Source organism: Archocentrus centrarchus, chromosome 3 (genome assembly GCF_007364275.1).
Source record: "Archocentrus centrarchus isolate MPI-CPG fArcCen1 chromosome 3, fArcCen1, whole genome shotgun sequence".
Classification (NCBI taxonomy): Eukaryota; Metazoa; Chordata; class Actinopteri; order Cichliformes; family Cichlidae; genus Archocentrus; species Archocentrus centrarchus.
This window is the reverse complement of record NC_044348.1, coordinates 36,106,352-36,117,503: the sequence shown is the minus strand read 5'-3', so window position 1 is coordinate 36,117,503 and position 11,152 is coordinate 36,106,352.

Below are 11,152 nucleotides of genomic sequence, written 5' to 3'. Positions count from 1 at the left end.
GCTCTCATGTAACAGTTTATTGTTTCCCTGGTCATCATATCTATAATGAGCACAACTGCAGTGTCTCCATAACAACCATGAACATAACAGAGAAGAACATATGAGTGCAAGATTTGCACATCACATCATTAAAAACAGTATAAATTTGAAAGGAAAATTGATATATCAAATTAAAATATATTACTTAGGATACAATATTAATTTTATTTTAGTTTATGAGAGCATCTGGCCCTCACACTGCAGAGATAATTCCAGCCCTCGGACAGATGTAGTTGATGACCCCTGACCTGCAGCCTTTAAACAGCTGTTAGCACTTCAGGTCCTGAGACTTTATCATGCTGACAAAGGTCCTCACAGAGATACAGAAACAAAGCTTCTGTGGAAAACAGGGAGCTTTTCAGGAAGTCTGAAATGAACGAGGAAGTGAGGACAGTTTCATAAAGAGGGAAATTCTGAAGTGACATTTTTGTGAGCTGGTGATGCCCTGCAGACCTGACCTTTTGTAGGACTCACCTGACAGCTGATCCATTACACTCTGTTTATGCTGGCAGCACCATAATAAACCCGGGAGGGGGGGCAGCTCTTTGGGACCGAACTTTGAAGCACTGTGAGAGTGGCAGACAAACCTGTGTGTGTGTGTGTGTGTGTGTGTGTGTGTGTGTGTGTGTGTGTGTGTGTGTGTGTGTGTGTGTGTGTGTGTGTGTGAGACATCCTCCTGTGATGATGATGTGAGTCAGAGTTCATGAGAAGAGCTGATGACTAAAAAACTGAAACTTATCAGCAGGCACGTTTCCCACGTCCATCAGATGTCAGTGGACGTATCTGTGGAAACGAGGACTCTTCGTCACACACATGTCAGTTCTTGCAACTGTGGAGGTGAATAAAACAAACACACCTCCTTGCTGACATCATGTTGTACACAGCAGTTATCAGTGAGCTGATCTGGTGGGTTGGGCTGTGACTATTTGCTGGTATTGTGTTTTATACTGTGAATAAACAGAAGAGAAAAATATTAGATATCTTCCAAACGTTATTCATTCATTCAGACCGCTTATGCACTTAGGTAATATTAGAAAATGCTGCATTTGTTTTCTATGCAGATGATATCCAGTTATATTCACTTTTATTTGTATAGCATCTGTTCACAACAACAGACACGTGAAGGTGCTTTATATAGGAAGATAAAGCCCTACAATGAATTTCTCTATGATACCAGATGACGCAAATCAGTTACACTGCAGCCATGTCTTAGGACATAAAGGCCTGGATGGCCTCTAATTTTCTTCTCTGAGTCTGGACAAACTGAGGTTATTGTATTTGGCCCTAAAAGCCTAGAAACCTGGTTTCTAACCACACACGGACTCTGGGCAGCATCACCTTGGCCTCCTGTAACACTGTGAGAAACCTTTTGTCCTCCTATCTCAGACTGCCCCTCCCTGAGTCTCATTTTCTTGGAGGTTTCTTCCTGTTAAAAGGGATTTTTTCTTTCCCACTGTCACCAATTGCTATTCACAGGGGAATCATCTGATTGCTGGGTTCTCCCTCTAATATTGCAGGGTTTTTACCATACAGTAACAATCACCATGAGGAAACTGTTGTTGACAATTGGTGCAACATAAACTGGATTGAAAACATCCAGAAAGCTTCACTCTTCATCTACATTAGCTGCAAAGAAGAAGAGAGTTTGGTGTTGATCTGCACATTGAAGCCATCCATAATTCTGAGAATAACACCTTAACTTTTCCTGCTGCAAATAAATGCATCGTGATGTGAACATACTGTCACCCTCTTAAAATTATGGCCTGAGTAATTTTTTATAAAATTTTAATTTTTGACTAAGTCATCATATTTTCAAAGTTTGGTTCTGTTTTGTTTGTGTGTGTGTGTGTGTGTGTGTGTGTGTGTGTGTGTGTGTGTGTGTGTGTGTGTGTGTGTGTGTGTGTGTGTGTGTGTGTGTGTGTTTTCTCGATCATTTTAGGAGGGTGGCAATATCTAACCTGCAGTCTGTAAATATCCACGTTAAAACTGATGAGACTCTGAGTCAGCTGACTGCTTCAGTCACACCAGACTGATGTCATCATCAGCTGATTAAACTGTGCAATGCTCCACCCCAGGCAAATACAGCAGTACTAAACAGCTCTTTAATCCATTTGCAGAGTTTGTCCCATACAGACATCAGGCAGGGCCACACTGACCTCCTTAGGGGCCGAGTAATGAATGTGGGCCCCTTAGGATTAAATAGACAATCAGATGTGCTGACGATGAAGATAACAGGTGGTTGCAGACCTTCTAATATCCAATAATGTTCATGTTATCACATTAAAGGTAAAAGAAAATGCTCATGATAGAGATTTCTGCACACATTGCTCATAAACTGCGATCTGATCCTCGTCTCTGTTATACACAAACACATCAAAGACCAGAACAGCTGACCTTTTAATATCTTTGTTGAACAAACAGACTGAGAATCTCTGAGGATGGAAAAAGTAAGTGAACTCATACATTTAGTGACCGCGATCATCAGAAACAGACATTTCCTGTTCATTTAGTGATGAGGAAATTTTGACTGATCATCCTAAAAGAGTGCATCAGTATTTCTGCTTGCCATTGATTTCCTTTGAGTCTTCTTTTACTTGTTGAATCACCCAACTTCCCCAAAACTTCGGGTCATAGACTGCTGCCCCCACATCCTGCTGTAAAATTACTTCATACAGTCCCAAATTCTTTTTTCCCTCTCTGATTGTAATGTGAGAGCCTGAGGAAGCAGAGCAGCCACAGAAGCATGACTCTACCTCCACCGTGCTTCGTGGTTTTTGAAGGTGTTGGTGCCTTTGTTTAAAATACAAACATAACTTTGTGCATCTTAGCTGAAAACATCCTCTTTTATGTCACCTCTCCACACAGCCTTAGAGGTGTCCTTCCTCTCTAATTCAGTTTGGGTCTTATACTCCTCACAGACACCAAGATCTCAGCTTAGATTCTTTTGCACCTCTTTCAGGGTTGCGTGTTGAGTTTGAGCAGCACGGTGGTGCAGTGGTTATAATCAGAATCAGAATACTTTATTAATCCCAGGAAAAAATTATTTTGTTACAGATGCTCAATGAAAATATCAATATGAAAGAGGAAATGTAAACATTCTACATAAAAAAATAAGTTAAATGAAATATTCCAAAGTTAGGCAGTACTTTGTACTTTGTAAACAGGTGAAAATAGCCCAGGTGTCATAAGGAGCTTTAAGGTTTGATGGGCACAGGTGGGGTACTCGGGTGCCTTTGGGATCGAGCCTGCTGGGTTGCTCAGGAGGTTCTTCACGTTCTCTTGAGTGGATTTTCTCCAGGACCTCTTGTTTCCCTCCTCCACTGTCCAAAGACGAGTCTGTTACATTAATTTTTCTTTATTTTCAGTCACATGTGTTCTGCTGCAGTCGTGTTAATGTGGCACCTGGGTGTAGATGGAGGTAGAGAAATAGATGCCCCCCATTTAATTTTTACTCTATAAAAAGGACACATTTGCTTGGGACAAATACTATTGCTCTTTTTGTTACTGTCAAATCATCTAAATGTGTGTTTTGGGTTGATATGTAGTTCCGCCAGCAGGGGGTGCTTGGTGCCTAACGCATTAGCAGCTGACGGCCAGAAGAAGAAGGCTAGTCAGTTGTAATGGCAGACTTTACACTGAGTGCGCTCCAAGAGTAAACCTTTCTCTGTATTTCCACAGGTAAGCTGGTTGTAAACAACACTTAAATGATAGACAACAGTAGCAATAGATCATAAATGCCCAGTAGTGTCAAAGAGATCGAGCTAAAGAGTAGATCTTAAGGTTTGTGTCTGGTAGGATCAAATCGCCACACTGTTATTGTAAAATGGCGGATGCGCGTCCGTGGCGACCGCGGCGATTAATCAGACGAGTGTTTGTTTGTGAAAGCTAAAATGATGAGAGTAAACTGTCAAAGGAAGCAGATGTCTAGCACAGAAGCATGAGTGGCTGGCGAAGAGTATATTGGACAGAGTGAGTGTGTCAGGATAATGAGATGACATCAGAGCTAAGTGTAAAGCTAAGCTAAAGCACCAAGTGGGGGCTGTGTAGTAGTACAGACCCAGTTACTGAGTCGTGATTAAAGTCTATGGACTCTATATGCTTGTTATGTGTTTTAAAGCAAGGATTTATATTTTGTTTGTGTTTGCTAAAGTTTAACATGCCTGAAGTTTGTTTTAAGAAGAGTTAATACAATATAACAGTGTGTTTTGAGTTCTTAAAAGAATTTGTTTATTATGTGAATTTATAAAGTTATGTGTAAAACTGTGGCTACAGATACACCAGTATGGTGATCAGAGAGACTGTCCAGAAGTAATATGGTTTGTGTTTAACAGTATTACTGTAACATGTTATGTATAAGAAGCTGACAGCAGAAGAAGAAGGCTAGTCAGTTGTAATGGCAGACTTTACACCGAGTGCGCTCCGAGAGTAAACCTTTCTCTGTATTTCCACAGTGTCTGGAAAAAAATAAATATGTTGCACGGGATCTGACTAGGCCCATCATTTCCGTCTGTGCTACATATTTTGGCGAGCCAGCCAGGAGGTGGCGCTAGTGAGTCACAACACCACCAGCCGCCCCTCCTTCCCAAGAGACGAACCTCCCTCAATCAGTCAAAGATGGAAAAGGTGCAACCTCTGCGAGACCAAGTGAGTGCAGCTTTGTGGCAGCTGGAGAGAGAGCCTCTCGTGGACGTCTGCAGGCGATTGAAATGTTCCGGCTTAGACAGCGGAGGCCTTCCCAGCCAAACCAAGAGGACACTCATCAAGATGGCAGAAGGCATGTTTGATGAGATTGAGGAAGCTCAAGAAGTGGATGAAGTGGAACAGTTCTACACAGACATAGCCACATACATCCAGATTTTAAGTGGAAATGAGTGTCAGTCATCTGAGAAACCCCTATCAGAGGAGTCTGTGCCAAAGAAAGACCCTGAGAATGTCAGGCTGTGCGCCACTCCACTGAAGACTACAGATTCTCCACCCAAAACCCAGCCAGAGCCAACACGAACTCTGCAAGAGGTAACCTTGAGGAGGGAGTTTAAAATCTGTGGACAGATTGGAGAGCAGGGACAGAGGGATAAATTATCCTATCTCAGCTTAGTCCGCCAAATTGAAATGGGGGTTGAGAGAGGACACTCAGAGGCTGAAGTAGTTGAAGCAGTAATCAGGGCTATTACCCCAGGAATGCCTCTAAGAGATATGCTGGAGATAAAGTGTGAGCTGACCCTCAGTAAAATGCTCACTATATTAAAGGGTCACTACAAGGTAGACAGTCCCACAGAACTTTACCATCAGCTCCTCAACATCTCCCAAGAGCCCAGAGAAACTGCCCTAAATTTTGTATTTCGTGCCATTGAGCTAAAAGATAAACTGTTATGGAAGGTAGCAAACGAAGAGACTGATGAACTGTACAGCAGAGCCACCATCCAGCGCAAGTTTCTACGTTCTATTGAAACCGGGTTGCTCAGTGATTCAATAAAGTATCAGTTACTTCCTCTTCTTCACAACATAAGCATAACAGATGAAGAACTGATAGAGAGAGTCAATGAAGCTTCAAAGTTGGAAGGTGAAAGACTTCAGAAACGTAAAAGGTCAACTGCAGCCAAGATTCCCAAGGTGCAAGAGCTCCAAACAGAATGCCAGGTCACTCCGACGTCCACTCAGAGCTCCACCGTGCCCAAAGATTCTCTTACTGCAGTGGCTGTGAAGACAGTTAAAGGGAAAGAGACTAAATCGGACAGCCCGAACACACAACAGATTATAGAAGAGCTGCGCAAAGAAATGAAACAGATGTTTGCGGCTGCTCTGGAAACCAGTTCACGCCCTATGCAACCAAAACAGCGAGAGAGAGGCTGTAGAAAATGCAGAGAAGAAGGAAAAGGAGAAAACTGTTTGCACTGTTTCAAATGTGGGCAAGAGGGCCACTACTCTCGTGGATGCCGAACACCAAGACAGCCGTCGGGAAACGGAGAGGGACTGCTGAGATGGGACCATCAGTAGTCCAAAACCATGTGTCCCAAAACAAACAGTCGAGACCAGCACCAGCCCCGAAGGAGACACCTAGTGCCTCATCAGCAGTAACTGAAGTTCACTACCTTCCCCCCCGACGTCAGTCACGTTTGGTGAGTCTGGTAGGAAGAAGATGCATGGTGAACTGTTTCATGGACAATCATTCAGTCAAAGCATTGTGGGATACAGGTGCACAGTCCAGCATAGTGAATGACACCTGGCGGCGAAACAATCTTCCCCACACAGTTATTCGGCCCATTTCAGAACTGTTAGAGGATGAGACGCTGACAGTTTTTGCCGCTAATGACACGCCCATCCCCTACATTGGCTGGATAGAAGTCAGTTTCAGACTAGACAATGACTCTTCCCAAGTAAATAATCTACAAGTCCCGATATTAGTATCAAGTGACCCAGCTGTAGCCAGTGACCCCATCATTGGCTATAATGTTATAGAGGCTATTGTCAACAAGAAAGATGGAAGTACAAAAGATGGAAGGAAACAGCTTGCACACAAAGTGAGTAAAGCCTTTGAAATAACTGTGAAAACGGCGCACAACATGGTCAAGCTGGTACAGAACAGCAGCAAAGATTCAGAGACTGGTGTGGTACGTACAGGAGTCAAGAGAGTGCCCTTACCAGCTAAGCAAGTCACAGTAGTCTACCTGCGGGCACATGTTAGTCCACAAGCCAGAGGTCAACACATGCTCTTCTCACCAGATATGCCAGACCCACCACCAGAGGGCATAATTTATCATGAGGTACTTCTGCAAATCCCAGATAGAAAAGTGCCATATGTGCCCATCCCAGTGACTAACACAACAAGCCACACCACCTACTTGGAGAGCCGTAAGGTGATTGGACACCTCGAGCCAGTTAAGACAGTCTATGCAGCAACCGTGGAGACAAAGGTAAATGAACTGACACAAGAACCCAAAAGCAGTGCAGCGCTCAACTCACATGAGCCAGAGAACGTGTATGGAAACAGGCCAGAGTCATGGGACCCACCTGTTGATCTCCAGCACCTAAGTCCAGGTCAGCAAGCAGCGGTAAGAGAGGTGCTGAGAGAGGAATGTGAGGCTTTTGCATTTGATAGCGACGATGTGGGCCAGATACCATCTCTGAGGATGCACATCACCCTCCATGATCCAAGCCCAGTGCAAAAGACCTACATGTCTGTCCCAAAGCCCCTGCACAAAGAGGTGAAGGAGTATTTGCAAGACCTGCTTAACAAAGGCTGGATCACACCATCACGATCCCCCTACTCATCACCTGTGGTGTGTGTCCGGAAAAAGGATGGTAGTCTCCGCCTCTGCTGTGACTTCAGAGAGCTCAATCGCAAGTCAGTTCCAGACCGCCACCCGATACCCAGGATTCAGGACATGTTGGATGCGCTGGGTGGGAGCTCATGGTTCTCAGTTTTGGACCAAGGAAAGGCGTACCACCAGGGTTTCCTGGATGAAGAAAGCCGCCCGTTGACAGCCTTCATCACACCCTGGGGGCTTTATGAATGGGTGCGCATCCCTTTTGGGCTGAGCTCCGCACCTGCAGAGTTCCAGAGGAGCATGGAACATTGTTTGGCTGGCCTCAGAGACACTATCTGCCTCCCATACCTGGACGACAATCTTGTGCACAGCGATAGTTTCGAGAACCACCTAGAGCACATCCGCCTTGTCCTCCAGCGGTACAAGGAGCATGGTGTTAAGTTGACCCCGAAGAAGTGTGAACTGTTTAAGTCGAGTGTAAAGTTTCTGGGTCGGTTGGTAACAGGAGAAGGCTATACCATGGACCCAGCAGAGTTGGCTCCAGATAGGCTCTAAAGGAGAAGACACCTGCCACTGTTGGAGAAGTACGTCAGATGCTTGGTTTTCTGTCTTATTATAGACCCTTCATCCCCAACTTCTCTCGTGTGGCCCAGCCACTGTACAGCCTGCTTAGTCCACCAGCCCCTGAAAACAACTCTACAGCCTCACCAGCAGATAAGCACAAGGGAGGAGAGAAGAAAAATAGAGGCCACTTACCTTCACGCACACCTGTCCAGTGGACCAGCTCCCACCAGGAAATACTGAGTCAGCTTGTAGAGGCTCTTACACGGCCTCCTGTCCTTGGATACCCTGATTTCACCCAGCCCTTCGTGTTACACTGCGATGCTTCACAAGTTGGTTTGGGTGCTGTGTTATACCAGCGACAGGAAGGAAAAATGAGAGTGATAGGCTATGGCTCCCGCACCCTAAGTCCAGCAGAGAAAAAGTACCACCTGCACTCTGGCAAATTGGAGTTTTTGGCGCTGAAGTGGGCCATTTGTGAACGTTTCCGGGATTACTTGTATCATGCCCCATCCTTTGTGGTATACACAGACAACAACCCGCTGACGTATGTGCTCACTACTGCAAAACTCAATGCCACAGACCACAGATGGGTTGCAGAGTTGGCTGATTATAACTTCACCATACGCTATCGTCCAGGCAAGACCAACACAGATGCAGATGGGCTGTCGCGGATGCCGCTGGACATAGACGACTACATGAGTCGCTGCACGGTGGAGGTCAGTCAAGAAGTATTAAGTGCATCTATAGAAGTGGTGGCAATAGAAAAGAACGACCCCTGCCAAGGCATTGGAGTCGTGCAGGCCAGTGCTCTTGAGCTGGTAAAAGACCAGAACAGCAATCAGCCTTTTACCCCAGAACAGATCCGCAGAGCACAACAGGAAGATGAAGTCCTGGCAAGAGTCCTCTGGTACAAGTCCCAGAACCAAAGACCGAGGAGAACTGAGGTGAAAGCAGAACCACCTGCTGTAGCTACACTACTTAAGCAGTGGTTAAAGCTTCAGGTAGACCGAGATGGCATTCTGCGCCGGTATACGTCTCGTCGAGAGCAGTTGCTGATCCCCAAATCTTATCGTCCATTGGTCTTTAAGGAACTGCACCAAGAGATGGGCCACTTAGGAGTGGAAAGGACATTAGACCTCATTCGAGAAAGGTTCTACTGGCCTCAGATGAGTAAAGACGTGGAACACTTTGTCACCAAAGAATGCGAATGCCTCAAGAAGAAGAAGCCGAGTAAGCAGACCCGTGCACCTCTGACATCGATCCATACTACCTACCCATTCCAGCTTGTGTCTATAGACTTCCTGCACCTGGAAAAGTGCAAGAACGGATATGAGTACATATTGGTCATCATGGATCACTTCACGAGGTTTGCCCAGGCTTATGCTACAAAGAACAAGGCAGCTAAAACAGTCGCTGACAAGCTCTTCAACGACTTTGCGCTCAAGTTTGGTTTCCCAACCAAATTGCATCACGACTTGGGCAAAGAGTTTGACAACAAGCTGATGGCAAGGTTAAAGGAACTGTCTGGCATCCAGGGCTCACACACGGCACCCTACCATCCACAGGGTAACAGTCAAGTGGAAAGATTCAACCGAACCCTATTGTCCATGCTACGTACCCTGGAGGACAAGGAAAAAGATGATTGGAAAGAGTCGCTAGCGAAAGTTGTACATGCGTACAATTGTACAAAGAGCGAGGCAACAGGCTACGCACCCTATCACCTGATCTTCGGACGTTCACCACGCTTGCCCATTGATCTGCTGTTTAATCTAAAGAAGGATGAAAGTCATCTCGATTATGATGACTATGTGGACTGCTGGAAGAAGAGAATGCAGGAGGCATATGCAATTGCTGCCAGGACTGCTAATAAAGAGGCAGCTCGAGGAAAGGCCTATTATGACAAGAAAGTTCAAGGGAGAGATCTTCAACCCGGTGAGAGAGTGCTCCTCCGGAACCTCACTCCTAGGGGTGGCCCAGGGAAGATCCAGTCCTACTGGGAGAACCACGTCTACAAAGTGAAGGAGAGGAAAGCTGATGACAATCCTGTCTACCAGATCAGTCCTGAAAACGGAGAAGGAAGAGATAAGGTAGTGCACAGGAACCTCCTGCTCCTGTGTGACTTCCTTCCCCTTGAAACAACGCCAGCGAAGACTGTTCATCTGCAGAGAGACTCTCAGACTGTTACACGGAGAAGGTCACCACCAGCACATGGACCACAGCAGCGGCCAGAGGACAGCGACACTTCAGATGACGACTACAGTGGTACCTATCAGGGGTACCTCAGACCCGCTCCAGGGAGAACACAGAGGCACACTTCACTAAACCCCTTGGTGGAACCCTTCCAGCCTCAACGAAGTCATCAGGAAACAGCAGAGTTGCCAACGCAGAGTGACAAGGATGTATCCCTGCAGGTCGGAGTCCCTCAACAAAGTCGTCAGGAAGCAGAGGAGTTGCCACTGCAGAGTGACAAGGATGCATCCATGCAGATCGGAGTCCCTGAACCTGACCTTGACAGGTTGGGGAGTGGTGAGTCAGAGACAGATGTTCCAGCTGGAGTTGGAGGTGAGACAGAGACGGTAAGACAGCGGCCTCACCGGTCAAGACAACAGCCAACGATACTGAGTTATGACACTTTAGGTCAGCCGACTTTGGTTCAAAGACACTGTAAGATAATTAAGACTCAGGCTATTGAGACAAGGGCCTTTTGGAGACCCTGGGCTGTTGGACTGTGTTAAAGACACTATTGACTTTGTGATTTGAACTGAAATGTCAGGAGACATTTAATTTTGTGGGGGAGAGTGTGGCACCTGGGTGTAGATGGAGGTAGAGAAATAGATGCCCCCCATTTAATTTTTACTCTATAAAAAGGACACATTTGCTTAAGATAAATACTATTGCTCTTTTTGTTACTGTCAAATCATCTAAATGTGTGTTTTGGGTTGATATGTAGTTCCGCCAGCAGGGGGTGCTTGGTGCCTAACGCATTAGCAGCTGACGGCCAGAAGAAGAAGGCTAGTCAGTTGTAATGGCAGACTTTACACTGAGTGCGCTCCAAGAGTAAACCTTTCTCTGTATTTCCACAGGTAAGCTGGTTGTAAACAACACTTAAATGATAGACAACAGTAGCAATAGATCATAAATGCCCAGTAGTGTCAAAGAGATCGAGCTAAAGAGTAGATCTTAAGGTTTGTGTCTGGTAGGATCAAATCGCCACACTGTTATTGTAAAATGGCGGATGCGCGTCCGTGGCGACCGCGGCGATTAATCAGACGAGTGTTTGTTTG